At 40.8% G+C, this 17,827-nt stretch overlaps 1 long non-coding RNA gene across 1 annotated transcript; it reads left to right on the top strand.

The window, feature by feature from the left end:
- Positions 1-78: 78 nt before the first annotated feature.
- Positions 79-17,827, top strand: LOC147047040 (uncharacterized). Its single transcript, XR_015068045.1, has 5 exons — positions 79-282; positions 1,257-1,358; positions 6,482-6,602; positions 9,644-10,009; positions 15,608-17,827. It is a non-coding gene; the product is annotated as an uncharacterized LOC147047040 (long non-coding RNA).

Raw genomic sequence — 17,827 nt, 5'->3', positions numbered from 1 at the left:
GCCCCAACCCTCCGCTCTGTTATTATGCATTTGCCACTGAGGGGCGCTAGTACACTGCTACAATGACAAACGAAGGCATTACGTCGGGTGGCCGAGTTTAAACTGCGATAAAACTTTTTTTGTTTTAATTGCAAGAAAAAAAAAAGTTTTTATACAGTACAATTACTTTACTCTTCTTGTATTGCTGTGTGCCATCACGGGTTGCTCCCAAATCAGTGACATTCGGCCTTGGAGCAGGTTTCTTGTGAACACCTGAGAACACCTGAGAACACCTGAACACTTGTGAGTGATCTCATTTTGTATTTGTGTCAATATAGCCAGTTTAATAATAGGCTGAAAGTAAATCAAAGAGATAACATACAAGTTGTCTACAAAAACCAAAAATGTCCATTCACCCAGCCCTGAAGTTGGAAAACAGAGGTCCCCTTGAAAGCCCACACTATGGTCTGTAGCCTCAAGCTGGAACGACTAACTGTGGTCAAAATTATGTGAATGTTATTTCTTCCTCCTGTGAATGTTATTTCTTCCTCCGTTCTCCGCGTTTCGGAAACAAGCATAATTTGTAACAGCAAGAATAAATAAATATAGTCATTTTTATTCAGACAAATCCATCCATTACAATGGAAAATTCAATAGGGAAGGTCATCAGTTCATTTTCAGTTCACATTTTGGGGTTTTTTTGGGGGGGGGGGCTGGCTAACCAGTATAGTACTCTTCCATTTGTTTTAACCAAACTACAGAGACAGGCTGTTTTGTACAAGTAAATGTTGCAATGTTTTTTTTTTGTTTTTTTTTGTGGAACTGTGCTAACACAGCAACAAGGAAACTTCTGTACGGTCACATTCTTGCTGATGTTGCCAGTTTGGCCTGGTGGTGCATTAAATGTCAGATGTAATTTATCTGTATACAAAGATTCCCCTTGTATTTCCTGCAAACTAAACCAAATTCTCAGATTGCCTCCTGACCTCAAAGGCAGAGATGTTAGTTTATCCGATCAAATGAAACCACTTCATGGCAATTGTAGGGAGAAAAGTAGGAACGATGATACGCACCGCTTGGTGCACAGAGTGCACACAATCTGGCCTGATCTTGATCACAGTTCACGAGAACACCAAAGTGAATTTGTTCGTGACCCGACGAGACCTTCACATGTTTTATGGCCTAGCGAGAAAGTCATAAAAGTCAAAAGCCCGAGTCCGGTTGGGAAGAGCTGAGAATCACATTTTCTCCTTCTCCATCTCTCTGTCTGTCCTCAGGCTGCTCTGCTAAGTGGAAGATTAATGCTGATATGATGTCCTTCCATCCCACTTAATGGAGCTTGGCGTCACGGTTTCCTGTTGTATGAGTAATCCGTGCAGGTTGGTGAGAGGGGAGGCGGTCAACAAAGCACAAAACCAATTTGAGGCGCACGTTGAAACTGTCACTTGTAATAATTTTGCACAATTGAGAAATGCTGATCAGTCGGTGTACGCGTGGGTAAATCCCGCAGATTAGCGAGAGATTAGCCACTGAGCAGTAAGCAATAATTTTTCAGTGCCACTCCTGTTTTAAGTAAACGCACTGCTCTTTATTATTATCATTTTTTTAAATCCTCCCTTAAATTCTCTAAGGATTTTGTCATTTTCTCACCACGTGTGGCAGGTTGACCAAAACACATCATGTGACGCAATCCTGAAGATGTAATGCAAGAAGCAATACTTAGTCCATTTAATTCCCTTGTTAATGATCAGATAGCTGCAACATGTCATAACTTTCTTCATGGATAAATAAATACGTGACATATGTGACACTAGTTACGTAGTCGTCCAATCACATTTCATTGTCAACCACAGCGCATTCTTCAAGACGGGTTTCTCTAAATAGTGGGGAAATTACGTAATCGATTGCATCAACACTTTCACCAATTCTTGTCAGAAATTTGTCACAACAGAAAGATATGCAAGTTTTAGCCAATGTTGCGCTCTCTGCAGCTGTTCATATTTCTACGTACGTTTATATTCAAATTCAAAGCTGTGTCCCGGTGACTAAAAATGATGTGATTTCCAGACATGAACTTCATTTTCAGATTTTCACTTCTAGTAACCTCTCTCCATCTTTTTACACTGTGTCCTGGGGTCCACTACTTTACCTAAAGCAGCCAATTGATTTAGCGATTCATTACAGTATGGCCGGTGGAAATAAGACAAGGAGAAAAATAGAAGATAGCGTATGACAAGCCGAAAGGCTATCTGGTTGCGCGGGGCAACAGTCAGATAATGGATGGCGAGGTCTCCTGGAGCCACTCTGTCCATTAAGTTTGGTTAATATGCTCTGAGGACATTGGCGTGCCTCCTCTGCCTTCATATTTACTTCCACAGACATTCGCTCATTGCGGCCAGTTCTTTTCCACATCTACCGCTATTGTCTCTCTTAACCGCTATTACATTTCAAAATAGCTCTTCCCCCTCTGGAAGTCGACTTTTCTCACCTCCCTTTTATTCCATTGCATAAGTTGGAGTACATACTGTATCGTCTTTGATAACAATGGCGAGAGGATTTTGTGCAAGACCGGCCGGCCGAGTGGGAACTTGCGAAAGAGGAGAGCACGTAATGCCTGACTGTCAGGACTGGGTCGTGAACTGTACATTTAGTGGAGTAAATTCATGAATGGACACATGTGGTACATGTGTAATAGTGTGTTTAGTACATATGGAGCAATGGGATGACAGGAAGACAAAAATGAAGCTGTGGTGAGGAAGATTCTTGTCATGTCGATTTGTAGTGAAGTCACATACTAGCCCTGTAGAATTATGGAAACAAAAATAATGGGCAGACTAGTATTTATTGAAAAATGATTGCAACTTCTGATTCATGATATTTAAAATCACAGAATATCAAATAGACAAAAGTAGCAGAAATAAGTAACCGGATTGTGCAAATTCAGATATGATCCCAGCCTTTGGAATCTTTAGTGTGTGCCCCCCCTCCATGTCCCAACCCACTGACAATGGACATCTATGCTCCCTTTGACCTTTTCACTCACACTGGCCCTAGTGATGACGCCCCCCCCCCAAAGACAACACATTGCAGCAGGTTTCAAGTATGCAGCGTGGGCTGCAGCGACTAATGTAATGAAGTTGGCTTCATGGAAATGCAAGGCAATTAAAACTCCCACGATGCCTCCTGCCTGCCCGGGCAGATGGACTGGAAGGGGGGGGGGAGAAAAATGGGAGCTGAATTGAGAGAATAGAAGCGTTTGTTGAGGAGTAGGATGTAGGAAGTGCGCTGAGTGTGATTGAGCTTATTTGTCATGGGGGGCCGCCACATCCCGAGGTCAGGCAGGGCCGACGGGAGCGCCGTCTCGCCATCGCTCACCCTCCCGCTGTTTGTTTTTGCTTGTTTGCAGCCTTGATTGGCTTGATTGCTCACTGATTGCCTGCCAATCTTTGGTTAGTTCGCATGGCTGCAAATTATGAAGGGGGCTTAATGTATTTGGGAGCTTAATGTCAGGATGTGCGCCATCACTACTTTTGGCATGTACACTTTTGGGTTTCACGTTCTGTTTGGAGAGGTTTTTGACAAGCGCTTCCATCTGTTTTTAGTCATTATGCTACGCTAAGCTAACTTTTCATTAAATTGCATGTTATCCTCCAGCGCATGCTAATCAAATCTGCTAGGCTAGCCATAATATAAAATAACTCCATCATACAATGGTGTTTGTATGACATCCTTCTCTCCATATTCATATATACAACTGTTCTACAAGAAAAATGAAGTCATATAAATTGGTGAGAAAAGAATACAGCCCAAAGATGCTGATGCTGATGATGCTGAGCAGAGTGCTGCAGGCTGGTGGAGGTGTCTGCAATCCATCCAGCCTGCTGGAAGTTTATTACAGGAGGCAGCCGCCTTATAGCACTGCCTCACTTATTTTATATCATTCCCTCTTGTTATGAATATGGCCAGATGTATGAGAAGGAGGAGAGAGAAGAATTTGTGATGGGAGAGGTGATGCGCTTCTGTAAAATGGACTCACCCTATTTCATCTCTCGTTTAAATCGACAGTGTACTCCCCCACCACCACAAGAAATTGTCCTTAGCAAATTAGAAGAATGTTCCAGAACAGATTGTGTTCACCTTCAAAGGTTCCCTTGTATCAGGAAATAGTCTGCGTCTTCATGACCACATACACTGCTAATGTTATCTGCTCTGACATACAGGAAATGGAGAAATTATGAGGAAAGACCAGAGGGAAGTTTAAAACATTCACAAACTGTATCTACTGTATTTAAAGGCAAATTCGTTTTTATATTCTTAAAACTAACGTAATAGTTATTCAAATCATAATTATAAATGATTAATTAATTATTATGTGTATATTAAGGGGCCGCGTCGCTCCCCAAAAGATAATTTGATGTAGTTTTCATATGTGAGGTGAAAAATCGATTTGAACGATTCGATTCGAATCGGTTCGACTCAGTTTGATTCAATATGGGATGGTTCAGTTTAAGGAAGTCACAAAGTATTTGTACCATTATTATCAGTAGGCGTAAGACAATGTTGATTAATATCATCTCAACAGCAGAATTTGTTTTTATTGGGTTTGGTGTGCTGCATTGACATAGTAGTCAGATGAGAAGACCTTCAGGTGGTTACACCCTCTGTCAGAAGTGACAGCTCACAGTTATGTCATACATTTAGTTTGCTGGAGAGGTCACACTCTCTTCCTAAGTTAAGGAGGCATGTGAAAAAGAAGTCATGAATGTTTAGATAAACATGCCAAACATGTTTTCATCATGTGGGAAATTGTTGTTATGGTTGCGTTGCCCTCCGGGGGGGGGGGGGGGGGGGGGTGTTGCTGGTGAAACCAAATCAAGGTAAACTGAAATTTAACTAAAAACTAACTAAACTAAAAATAACAGCAACTAAAATTGCCAGTTTCACATTGGGTACAAATAGTTATTTGCTTCAAATAGCTCTTTAGTTGCCGACCCTAATGTAATATTTGCAATACTGTCATTGAGCCAAGGGTCCCAATCATAACATGGCCTAATCCAAATACTGAGATCAATCGTCTCCAAAATGTATCTGTACTTACGTTGACTTACACCAGTGTACCAAACCAAGTGTCCTGTGAGTGCACATCTAAAAGTCGCCATGCCACCTGCCCACTGGCGTTTCTTCTCCACGCTTCCTTTTGATGCTCTATGTTGATGTGTGTGTGTGTTATCCAGATGTGGCACAAGAGGGGGGGGAAGAGTTCATTTACTCCCTTGAGGTATCCCTTCCCTATAGTCCCCTTTTCCCTTGTTCAGTATACTACGTCTGTTAACTTGCATTATTTTTATCCTTCATCTTTTATTCACCCTCCCGGAGCTCGCCCGGTGCCAGATGTCGTTATCACGTACAAATCTGTGCTGCATCACATTAATATATTCTTTTTTTTTTCTTTGTGTTTGTAGTTAATTTTCTTCATGTTGACCACAGTCTTTTCCCGCCCTCTGGAACTTAATGTATGGTAGCATTTAGAGATTTATTTATTCATGTATTTATTTCTTTTTAGAAGGATAGCGGCTCCTGCGACATGACTTGTATAATGTAATCGAGGTGTAATGAATAACATTGGCAAGGCCTCGAGGGCCTCCTTGGCTCACTGACACAATGAAATTGAACTGGGCCTTTGTAAATGTCGTTAGTTTCGCCTCTGCTTGTCGTGTTGCCACAGACTAAACCTGGTGATGGATCTCGACGTGTGTGCAGTGTTCCCTCACGATATCATGTTTTTTACATTTTAATTTGATATGATATAATATAATAATGACAATGCAATAATGTTTTCAAGGTCATCTGCCATATGAGCAAACATCGCCTGCACAAAAATCAGGATAGGTCAGCATTTCCTATGAAAATCGAGCTCAGCGCTCGATAAATTTCAAGCTAGGCAGTAGTGTTCCACTCCAGTCCTGTAGGTGGCAGAAGTGTGCACTGCAGCCCAAAAATAATCTACGGTTGCTGTTTGACTATGGATTGATTTGTAGTTGCATCTGCATTAAAATAAAATGTTTTCTTCCTAGATCGGAATCACACTCTTCCCAGTTTTGAGAAATAATTTCTTGTGTAATTTTTTTTTTAATCACGGCAAAACAAACAGAACAGAGAATAGACGGATTTTACGTCTTACTTCAAAAGTCTCAGTCTTCACTAGATATTTGTATCTATAAAAAATCCTGTCTTACCGACCTAAAATTAGGGTCATCTACAATAAGAAAACTCCACACTTGTTTAGTTTCCACCACACTACAAACGACGAAGTTTTTCATGGCTTTCCAAAAAGCTTAACACACTGTGACACGCATACTAGGCCTCTAATTGGCAATGTCCCTTGGTAATGTGTTATCAATATGTACCACAATAGCTCAGAAAAACAATAAATTCACGTTTTCTGCATAAGCAAAACAAGAAAATGTCTGGAGGTCTCACCTCTCTGTTTTCTTCTCAACAGTTACACTGCTGCCCAGTGGGAGGAGGCGAGCTGTGGTTCAGTGTGGAAACAGGATGTGGGTAGGAAAACTGGGCATCTGCCACATGCCATCGAACCTCTGGAACTCATTTGTATAAGCCATGTGAGTACAAGTGTTTGGTTTCAAGCTAGTATCACATCAAACCTGTGCCAATCTCATTGTTGTGTAGATTTGCCATGAATGCCCCAGCAATGAAAAGCTTGTGTGGAAAGCACGTGCCAATTAGTGCACAACGATGTGTGTGTGTGTTCCCACACCCATCTGTGCGTAGGCTTCTTTTTTTTCCCGGAACTCTGCATGGCGTGCCCGCAGGCTCCTTCTTAGGCCCACCCTGGAAGAGGCAACCTGCACGTAAACAGGCAGTTTGGCCTCTTTAGTCCATAATTGTGGCCATCAATGCTGTCAAGCGCCCCACAAGATTTAGCAGTTGGTTGAAAGTTTTCTTTATTTCAAGTTAAATTTGTTTCATGAACATGCGCTTTGCTCAGAACATGTCTTAAATCATCCATCTCCATTGAAATGAATGGAAATGCCATTAATCCGTTCCATCCTCGCAAATAACACCAGCAAAATTGTCGTTAGGTGTTTTTTAATAAGAGAAACTGCAATCTATAAACCTGTACTTTAGTACATTCATGAAATAAATAGGTAGTAGTTTAAGAAAGTGAACAATTTTTCCACATTTTCCTCCTTCAGGTGTGTTTGTGGGCCTTGGTCCAATGTTATTTTAAACTCACTGACACTTGACAGACAAAATATTAATAACCAGCACTGCAAACTACATCAGCAATAATATACTGCAGCTGCAGTTAAATACATTTCTGACACTTTTTAGTGCAGTGAAGATTTGTGATATCCACTCTAGAGCAATGATATTAACATCTGTTCTGAAAACATGGGTCACTTAGCAACCTGTCATGGGTTTCCCCCCAACCACTGGCCATGTTTCCATTCAATACATGTTCATGAATGACTTATATAATTGTGCTATTAGGCTAACAATAAGGAGCTAATGGAGTTAGTCTTCTTTGGCTTACGCGATGTAATTCAACACCATCCCTCTGTTGAGTTTCATGTAAAGCGTCGCCTTTTGCGCCATCCTGCCAGCAGACAAACAAAGCGGCGCCAGATCGACATAATCTTCTTTGGCAGAGTGAATAAATGACATGATGGCAGGCAGGCAGGCATCATTTATTCCAAGTAAATACTACAAACTTCCCGCTAATCACTAGACAACAGAGAGAGCCTCTCCATGTCTGGAAATTCCCTTAGAAGTCACTACGACCTCCCGTAAGAATAAGCTCACCTTCATTTTATAAGCAGAGACTCATTCAGCCTTCTTCGCTATTGGTGCACAAAACAAACCCAGCGAAAGAATACGAGACAGGAAAAAGAACGGACGGCGGTGAGTTATGAAAGCCCCCGGGGAACATTGCAGGGGCTGCACTTCTGCTGTTCCAAACTGCTTTTGTAAGATATTATCTTGATTCAATGAGAGCACAAGAGTTTAATTAATGAATGTTATGTCTGGCCATGTAATAGTGGTTGAAATACGCTCTAATCTTCACTCCTGTCCTCTAATCATTTTGGATTTACGGTAGGGAACAGTTGGAGCCACCGGCTGCCGTGTTTCGAGCGCAGCCCGACGCCGCCGTCATATTCTGCCGCTGTTGAATCCAGTGGTGCAAAAAATAGACACCACCACTTAGGTAGCTTGAATATTACAAAAAGAAAAAATCTGAAATTTAGTCAGAATTTTTTCCAAATTTCAAACTATACAGTTCAGACTACTTTTAAGAAAACTTCAGAGTGACTAATATCTCATATAAGACATTCCCTCCACTGGGCCCCTCTGTCACTCTCCAAGATGTTCAAATTTAAAGGCCAAGTCCCAAACTACTGGAGCATCCCAACTTGATAAAACACTGACACCACTCTGCTGTGTTTGTTGACAGCCCGATTTTACTGTCACATAGTAATGTGATAGCTCACAAATCACATTTTATTGCATTAATAATAATAATTGTATGCACATTGGAATCAAGTGTCATAACATGTGGGTGGATATTTCTTCCATGGTCTTGACACATTCCGATGTTTTGCATCATCTTCTGCAATGTGTTGTCACTTACCGTTTGTTTAACACGTACAGTATAACGTACAGGCCCGGGCTATATTTCAATAGGCACTTGGCGTAAAAAACAGCCGCATCATCACTTTTGTGCCAGGGAATGTCTAGTTTATGGTGTTTGAGAATTTGGCAGTCCTACTCTGTACTTTGCGCTCTTCGATCGTCTCCATGGAGTCTATTTCAGTTTCTGAAATGTTAAATACTGTTTGCGCCTCTGCTGAGTCGAATTTAAAGGGAATGAGTGGAGCTGCGAAATAAGTTGGCCGTATTTACTCCCACAACGGTGCAAACGCCCCTTTCTACCTGCAAAAACAAAGAGATGGTTGAAAACTAAGGCCGTAGAGATTCTTTTCCTCGTCGTGTTTCTCGCATTTTTACAAATCAGTTAAGAGGTTGAAAATTGCTTTGAATGTATCCGTTTTATGTTGTTTGAATCAATAGCGGGAGCCATTAGTCGAGTCGAATCACGTTGCTGAAACATGATCAAGCGCTCCCTCAAGGAGGTTTGCAAAAAAAACTAGCCCTTTAAGGCACGACTGGTCGCAGGGAAAAAAAAAAAAAGCAAGGTGGGCATGTGGATGTCAAAGTGACAGACACTGAGAGGGAGATAAGGTGGAAGAGAGACAAAGACAGCCAGCGAGAGAGAGCGTGAGAGTCAACATTGCATTTAGCCACTGCTGCTGGCTCAGTGGAGGCTAATGCAATTGCCACAATAAAGGTGTCTCAGTGGAGATTGTGGGGGAAAAAAAAAACCCAACAACAACAAGGGAGTGGAATGAAAGAGGATAGGCAGGCAAGGAGGGAGGAATACGCCTCCAGACTCTCATATGGCCAGTGGTTCTCTTGGGGCGAGTGCTTGAAAGTCTCACTCTGGCTGTGTGTGTGTGTGCGTGCGTGTGTGTGTGTGTGTGTGTGTGTGTGTGTGTGTGTGTGTGTGTGTGTGTGTGTGTGTGTGTGTGTGTGTGTGTGTGTGTGTGTGCGTGTGCGCATGCGTGTGCATGAAATTCATCAGGCTTGAAGGGAGGAGAGAGTGAGGCACAGGGAAGCGGATGACACCAGTGGCAGGCAGGCACTGTTCACTTACCAACCGGCTGCTTCTGTGTGCTTTGACGCCACTTCTGAACTCTATGAGATGACAGCAAACTCCCCTCCCTGCAGAATATGGCAACATGGGGGGGGGGGGAGAGAAGATTTTTATTTTATTTTTTGGGGGGGAGCGTTCTGGAGGAACTGGACGAAAACATGTGGAGCTTGACTTGGACTCCTGGATGTCAAGTGGCACTCATCAGAGACAGTCGGGAAGGTTAGTGAGACGCTCAAGGGTCCGCTTGGTACACATCTGGAGCTGAAATCCAAAGTGGAGCGACCTGCTCTCACGGTAAGTGACCTTTTGCTTCTTACTTTGGGTGTGTCTATTTAATTGACTTCAAAAATGTCTTGTCAAAGCACCAGCGTCGGGTTCATGCAAACACAAGGCTACTACTGGAATCTTGAGTTGTAAAAGTCACGTCTTGACTTCTGATGACGCGGAAGAAAAAAAAAAAAAAAGGCCTTTTGTGAACCCCCAAAAGGAAAAAATAAATAAAATCACATAACACTAGGCATGTTAGTAATGTAAAATTGCCTGTAGCCATTTAAAGTGAGCTTTGGTCGGCGTTCAGCATGGCTCACTATGCGGCACTTTCATTTTTCCATACCAATCATCAAAACATCTCACAACAAAATATAATGATAATCATACACACATTGTAAGGAATATTATGAATAATAATATTCTAATTAGAGGTGTGATAAAAGAATGCAAAAGTTAAATGGTCCTGTAATATAATCAAATGAGTGGTAAATTGTTATTATGTAGCACATAAATAAAATAAATATATTAAGAAGTTTACATCTATGTTTATTTTGTTTGCCAATGCTATTTTATTTCACTGACATAAATGGAATTAGCACATTTGGAACCAGAAATCAATACTATAATGTAACAATATTAAATGTATATTTCAGTGGCCAACAGTAGAAGCGCTTACCATAGCCAACCTTTTGTAATTTAGCAAAGTCCAATTAATTCATGTCAACAATCCAAATTGTACTTTAACCTTACACCTGCATCATCATTTGTGTCATCTTTGTTTTGTGAAAGTTTTACTTTGACAAACTCAAAAAGTCAATTGCACAGAACCTTTTCTTTCTTTTTTTCTTTCCCCGCTTAAACAAATACTTGAAATATTTGAGCACACTCCAAGGCTGTATCAGGCTCTGCTGTGAAATCACTGTGTTATTCCCATGTGAAAGGGTCCCATTGCACAAGGAAGACCCATTAAACTGGAAAACAAATGATAATCACTCTGACGTTTTTATTATTTCGAATCACTAAGCAGTTTTGACTCTAGCAATAATTCATCTTGGAAGGCATATTAAGATATTTTGCTAGTGTGTGATTTTTGGCCTAAAAAAAAAAAAATTTCTTAAAAGCGTGTTAGTGTTGCAGATGTGGACGAGGGCGTTGTCTCAAGGAGAGTGAAGACACATTAGGGCCGCTAATTTGCTTGTCATCAATCAAGTTGAGCTTCACGTGTTCCTTGGCCAATGCACCTGCACGAGTCCACACCCACCGCTTTGGTGGGTCAGGATCCAAAAGTGAATTGTGGAATCATTCTGGGTGGGTAGCGGGATGTAGATGATGATAAAAGACATTGTCAGGGCAATTGGTCAAAATTTGAATTGGTTTGTTGTCTTGCTGATTGAAAGACAAGCTAAGGAGGAGGAGCTAAGTTTAGTCTAGGTTGTTATTTTCAATTTCTCAAAAAGGTGCTCCAACTTGTAAGTTATGTTTAACAATATGATAAAAGCTCTTTTTGAATCATGTATTTTCTTTTCTTCACTCTTGTAAAAGTGAATCGTGTCTTCAAGGACACTAGTAAGATACCGATCCCAGGGTGACATAACAGTGATAAAGTTTTGGGTTTGCGGGACTTTCCGGTCCTCCTGAGCATCCTCTGCTGAGAATTTTAATCAGAGGCAAAAGCAATTACAGTACTCATCCAAAAGCCTTAGGAGCCAGGATCCAAATGAAGGGGCCTTTGATAGACCCCAACTGGTGCATATTTACTTTTTACAAGCAACCAAGTCGTAAACAGCTCGCCTCGTCACTGCGGGAACGACACCTTTTCAATATGGTTCACATTTATATGAATGATAAAAAAAAAAAAGTCTTCCTGCTAGCAAAGGCTGCATGAAACATCCGTTCGCTAATGTCATAATCAGGTTTGTCGAGCTAAGCCGAGCTGTTTTTTGTTTTGTTTTTGTGGGAGCGGCAGACAGCAGTGGCCAATTGGAGCCATGTGTGTGTGGTGGTGGTGGGGGGGGGGACAAGCCTCAGTTTGTGGAGAGATGGCATGCTTGGAGTGGGATGGAGGGAGGGAGGGAGCCTGTGTGTCGGCCACCGAGGTCACAATGTGACGCGCCCTTGACTTCCTCACTTACGTAGTACGCCATGAACACAAATGATCTCAACACTCGGTCTGTCGCTTCTGTCTCACTTTTTGCTATATATTTAACCTGAGGACTTTTGGCAAACAAAAATTGAAAGCAAGCACTGATTGCCTTCATCAACCTCCCCACAAAACTGAAAAATAGCACTAGGTAATAAAATACAGTGCTTTATAAAAACATACACTTATGACAATTAAATAGAATGTAAAAAATAAAATGTGTTTGCCATAATTTTAGCTTCAATTCATTAGAGGGGCAGGATAAGAGATTTGTCTCTTTTTGCAGAGGATAAAGAATATATGCATGTGACTACTATTGAATTGTCTACATGTGTTGCTCCACCGCTATAGCTATTTTGTGGCTTTTCTCATTGTGTAGTAAGCTAGTGAAATGATGTGGTTGCTTCAAACAAAGGCATGCTTGGAAGAGTTTGGTCTAGAAGAACTGTGCCGCATCCAACATAATTTGGACATAGATTTTCCACAGAAGCGCTCCAAAAATTGTGTCCAGGTGTCCTCGGATGAACTCGGTTAATAGACGCTGTTGTTGCTTTCCTGCATTCTTACGTCACCTAAAATGACTTGCAAACAAACAAACATAATCTCCTCCATCCATCCATCCATCCCTCTTTCTCGCTCCTTCTTCCCCAGTGGCCTGCCTTCTCGGGTTCGAGCCATTAGCTAATAGCCGATCCATCCACGGCGATCAGATTTGCAAGGAGATAAGCTCATAGCAAGCTTCAGTGCACCGCCTCCTCTTCCTCGAGTGCATCATCATCGATTTCTCTCCGAGCACTAAAGCCGGATCATTTTTTTTCATATCTTCATTGTTCTTAAAACGAAAGGTGAGACCGGAAAAGATGACTGAGCTACGGGGGGGCTACTTTTTCCGACGAAATCCACAAAGCCGACTGAAATCCGCTTAGGCTCACAATGGCTTATTCTTCGATTTTTGCATGAAATGACACGAAGGGCAAATTGCATTAAGTCATGGCAAAGTGGATTATTGTTAATGTGAAAATGGCTGCTCCCTTCATCAGTCACATGTGAATGCAGGCCGGGAGAGCTAATGAGCTAAATAATGAAGTCGTGACTCTCCAAAACAACTGTAATGACGCTGTAATACAATTGTCTTGTAAAACTGGGCAACGTCTTCTTAAATAATGAGGCCACATCTCATAATGTTGTCTAGAGAAGGGCACATTTATTAATGATTATTTTAATTTGCACTGGACATAATATTTGACGAAAGGACCCTGGAAGGAAGATTAATGTTAATTTGACATAATACGAAAAAGGTTAGACTGCAGTGTTGCCTTGAGATAATGATGTTATTACTTTCTTGGAATATCTTAAAACTTGTCAATTTCGAATTTATTTTCTCACCATGGTGACTTTGTAGTCGGATACTTACGTTTTATGTTCTCACTCTGATTTGTTTGTCTCAATAGTAGGATTTTTTTTTTTGGTAGATATTATGACTTTGTTGTCTTTATCTTTTTGCAGTGTAAAAACAAAAACATTAAACCACAGGTGTTAAACTCCAGGCTTTTTACAGCTTTTGACGCGTTCACACTTTTTATTATCCGGGCAGGTTTGAACAAGGCCTTTTTATTTTCCTTCCATCTCAACACTTGCGAGACCAAGCTGACATCGCGTACTTAGAGCAGTGTGACATGCCCGGTGACGTCAATCGAAGAGGCTCTGGGTACCCACTTACCTTGTCACTTGTCATATCCGCAGCGGCAGTGCATTTTTTACTAGACAGAAATATCTCCATTTAAATGTTTTGAAATGAATTGTTTTGATTAAGAATGGAGTCGGATGTGTTCACACCCACATTGACGCAAGCCACCCTTTTATTAAATACGTATCTTTGAAATGACCAACTCACCGCTTGCCGGTCAACAAAATCAAGGCCGAGGTGTTAAATTACTTGAGAAAGTTGTTAGTTGTTATTTCAGAAGGCGGAAATAAAGAAGAGGAAGTCATTGGAATGCAAAGAAAGCCACAAACTACCACACTTAGATGGATTAGGTTCATTTTTGACATGTTTTAAAGGCACTTGTCACCACCCATGTTAGATTGACTCTATTTTGGACTGCCTGCACTTCCTCAAATCACGTCATTTATTCACACTTCATGCCAACTTCAGGTTCCATTAGAATGCAAATTACTTTACTCAGACCAAATAGAAAGACGTTTATAAATAGAACGGCAAAATGAGGACACAATGGGAAGATTTCATATGACCACAGATATACATTCTGAAAAAAATATTTTAGTTTCATTACAATCAAATTAAATGTAGTTTTTTTTTTGCCATTTAAATGAAACAGAAGTTTCCTGCTCATGGACATGTTTGCAAAAACCGTTGTTGTCAGGCAGAATTACACCAGTATATCTCTTTAATCCTTAGACAGAAATAGTCAATCATATTTTACTTAAAAAACGTGGTCGTCAATATATAATTTATCACGTCGTCCATCGTGCTTACCACAATCAAGCGTTCACACTCAGCAAACCAACATTTCAATTACAGACGTGTTCACACGCAATCTTTTTCTCATTAATTTCAACACACTTCACCTTTTTTTTGTGTTCTAATGTACCCGCAGGGACTCAGTCAACAGTTGAGTTATGGCTTCTAAATTAACTTTCAGTCCAAGGCTTTAACGACAGCACTTTTAGATTAGATCTACGTTCTGTTATTCACACTTTGAACTTCAGTTAAACGCGACTACTATTGAGTCATTCAACAGAATAGACGAGTACATAATTAGGCTCAAAATACTTTCATACGTTTCCAGGTCCAACCTTAACTAAAATGTGTTGTCATTTTAAAAACAAAACCAAAGACTTAACTTACTCAGTCTAAATGTCAATGGCCTAATGGAAAATCTGGACATTATTTTATTTTTGTTTTGGCCAAATTTCTGAGTCCCAATTTTAACCCCCTCATCAGCCCGCGATCCTAAAAAAATGGATATGGGTCTGCTTATCACCAACTGTTAATACGTCACTTGAGCAGGGTGGGCCGGGGGAATTTTCTCTCAAAACTAAATAAACAACTTATCATAACACATTCTCTAATCTTTCTCACAGGATGTTGTGTTAAAAGATGGAATTTTCTATGCCTGCTCTTACTGGCTCTTCCCAAAATGTCAACGCTCTTAAAATGGGGTCAACCGTGAAGCGGAACTTCTAAAGTGGAACACAATGGTTTCATAAACCTTGAATTCCAAAATTTGAAAATTTGGCCATTGGGCACAAAAAAATATGCCCATCCCTGACCTATCGTGACTTGTATTTCATGTTTAATTTTCTCAGTTATTTTGGTTTGGATTTCAATCTAAGCAGGTGGCTTCTTGTGCACGATCCAACATGATGTAACTTCCTTCTCCTACTGCTTTCCCCTCACATGAAATCACCAGATCCACTTTCAAGCAAAGTCCGAGCTGTCTCCTGTGTCTGTTTTCCAGGTCACAGCTGTTGGATGGAGCACGAGAAGCTCAGGAGGATCGACAGCAGACGAAACGGCCGTGGTGGGGAGGGTTCCTGGCATCGTGATTTGATGCACAAAGACAAACAAAAATCACATTGCCAGGGATTTCCACTCCCTCACGGCTCAGTGGACGCGGACCATTTGGTTAGGTAGCACAGAAAAGTTAGCCACACCTGCACAAGCCAACACGAGAACTGTATGAAAAAGTCTTCAGAAATGCCAAAAATTAAATCCATGCATTACTCATTTCCCTTGGTACATCCGAGGAACAAAATATACGAGCTCTCGTGATGATACTGCCACCTACAGGACTGGAGTTGAAGAGTATTACAGCCCTTTCCATACAGGTCTTGCTTTGGCTCTCATTTGCTTGTGCAGGTGTACCTAATGTTGGGTCCCATTAATATATGTTCAATCAAAAAGAGTGGGACTATTTTGACTTGTGAAAAGAATTGGAAGAATGTCCAATGCCTGCGTGTGAGGCCCAAGCAGCCAGTTGCTAAAGGCACAGAGCTTAGCTAATTGGTGAGCATTGATCCCTGCTATGTGTTGTTCACAGTGGCTAAGTTCAGTGCCTGAGGTGAAATAGTTGATTCGACTGAGAGGATTTGTTCCGCTGAATGGAAAGAACTTGATGATCTCAGATATGAAGACAGGAGGAGGAAGGAGGTGGAGTGAAACCAAAGGAAGGAAGTGATCCAAAGCCGGAACTGGACTTGATTTAAATGTGACTGGACAGCGTTTCTGCATAAATCTGACAAAAAACAATCATCACACGTTTTCAGGGTGATGGATGAAAAAAAAAAGAGAAATGCTTTCACGGTTGGAAGAATGTGGTACTGATTGTCGGACTTGTCTGGGCATGTTTATGCTCCTGCGAGACGGATGTCTCTGGGCAGCTGTGCCAGTATTAAGTTGCCACACGCAAGTCTCCAATGAACAGGAAACCGGCATGTTCCGATTGTGCCGTAATCCAATCAGGCCAGCAAATATAAAGAAAGATTAGGACCAAAAATATTACATTAGTTATTTAATTCAATCACTCCTCTTCTGAACATAACTTAAATCTAGTCTGTCTCCGAGTTTTAGCATCGTATCTACGGGCTCATCAATTATTTAGTTCACTTGAGAGCCTCGAACTTTAGCGAAGGCTCCTTTGATTTCGATGTTCTCTTTTCTTGTGCTAAAATCGATACGGTTACTCGACCCTCCCACCACCACCACCGCCACCGTAAGGCATCTTTGCCGCCAGCTGCTCGAGGCTTAAAAATCCGCTCCGCTCTACCACAAGAACACATGTCGTAATGTTGGAGGAATGTTGGGTAACGCTGATAGCATTGGCTCACAGTGATAAACAATAAAAAGGTCAACCTGAGACAGTTGCTTCATCCGTGGAGCCATTGTTCCTGCATTCTGCCGGCTTTTGAAAATCAATACTTGATGATATTTCCAGTATTTCATGTAACCTGACATGGCAGTTCACGCTGTCATCCAACCAAAATGTCAAAAGAAAGGAATCCGTTGAGGACATGGCGGTGGTTAAGATATCTCGGTCAATTTCAACCACTGTCCTGCCATGAGAGATTATTATACCGATGCTAAAATTATATTTGTTATATTGCAACTAATCATTGTTCACTATATTGTATTATGTTTTGAATATTATGAATGAATGAGTTTCTATTATTGTAATGTGATAGTTGTGGTATTAAAAAGGGAAATTGGAATTTTAAAAAAGAAAACGGAGTGATTGCACCCCAAAGGTTGGGTCGAAGAAATAACTCATTTATTGATATTATTTGACACAACTTTTGGGGCTATTTATTTTTCCCAAAAGTTGTTTATTTTTTGTTTAACATGTTTTCAACTTTTGCCAAAAAGTGGGGTTTTTTTTGGTGTAAAAATTTCAAACTCTGCCTTTGAATAAATACTCAATTATTATTTATTTGACACAACTTTCGGGGTTATTCATTTATCGCAAACAAGTTGTTTATTTTTTGTTTTACACCATCATTTTTACTAAATTGTTCTTTGGTTGTTTTTTTTGGTGACAATTTCAAACTCCGCCTTTAAGAGTTGAATAAATTTGGGTAAGGCCCTCCTGCCAGCCAATGCAACAAAATCTTGTCAATGCTTCAGCATTCATGTAACAGAGCAGACAATAAAAAGCACTTTTCTCATGTTGGTTGTTTTTTTT

The sequence above is a fragment of the Syngnathus leptorhynchus genome, chromosome 13 (assembly GCF_054491065.1).
Source record: "Syngnathus leptorhynchus isolate UIUO chromosome 13, UIUO_Slep, whole genome shotgun sequence".
In the NCBI taxonomy this organism is placed as follows: Eukaryota; Metazoa; Chordata; class Actinopteri; order Syngnathiformes; family Syngnathidae; genus Syngnathus; species Syngnathus leptorhynchus.
The sequence above is the reverse complement of the archived record's forward strand: the minus strand, read 5'-3'. Positions and strand labels throughout refer to the sequence as shown.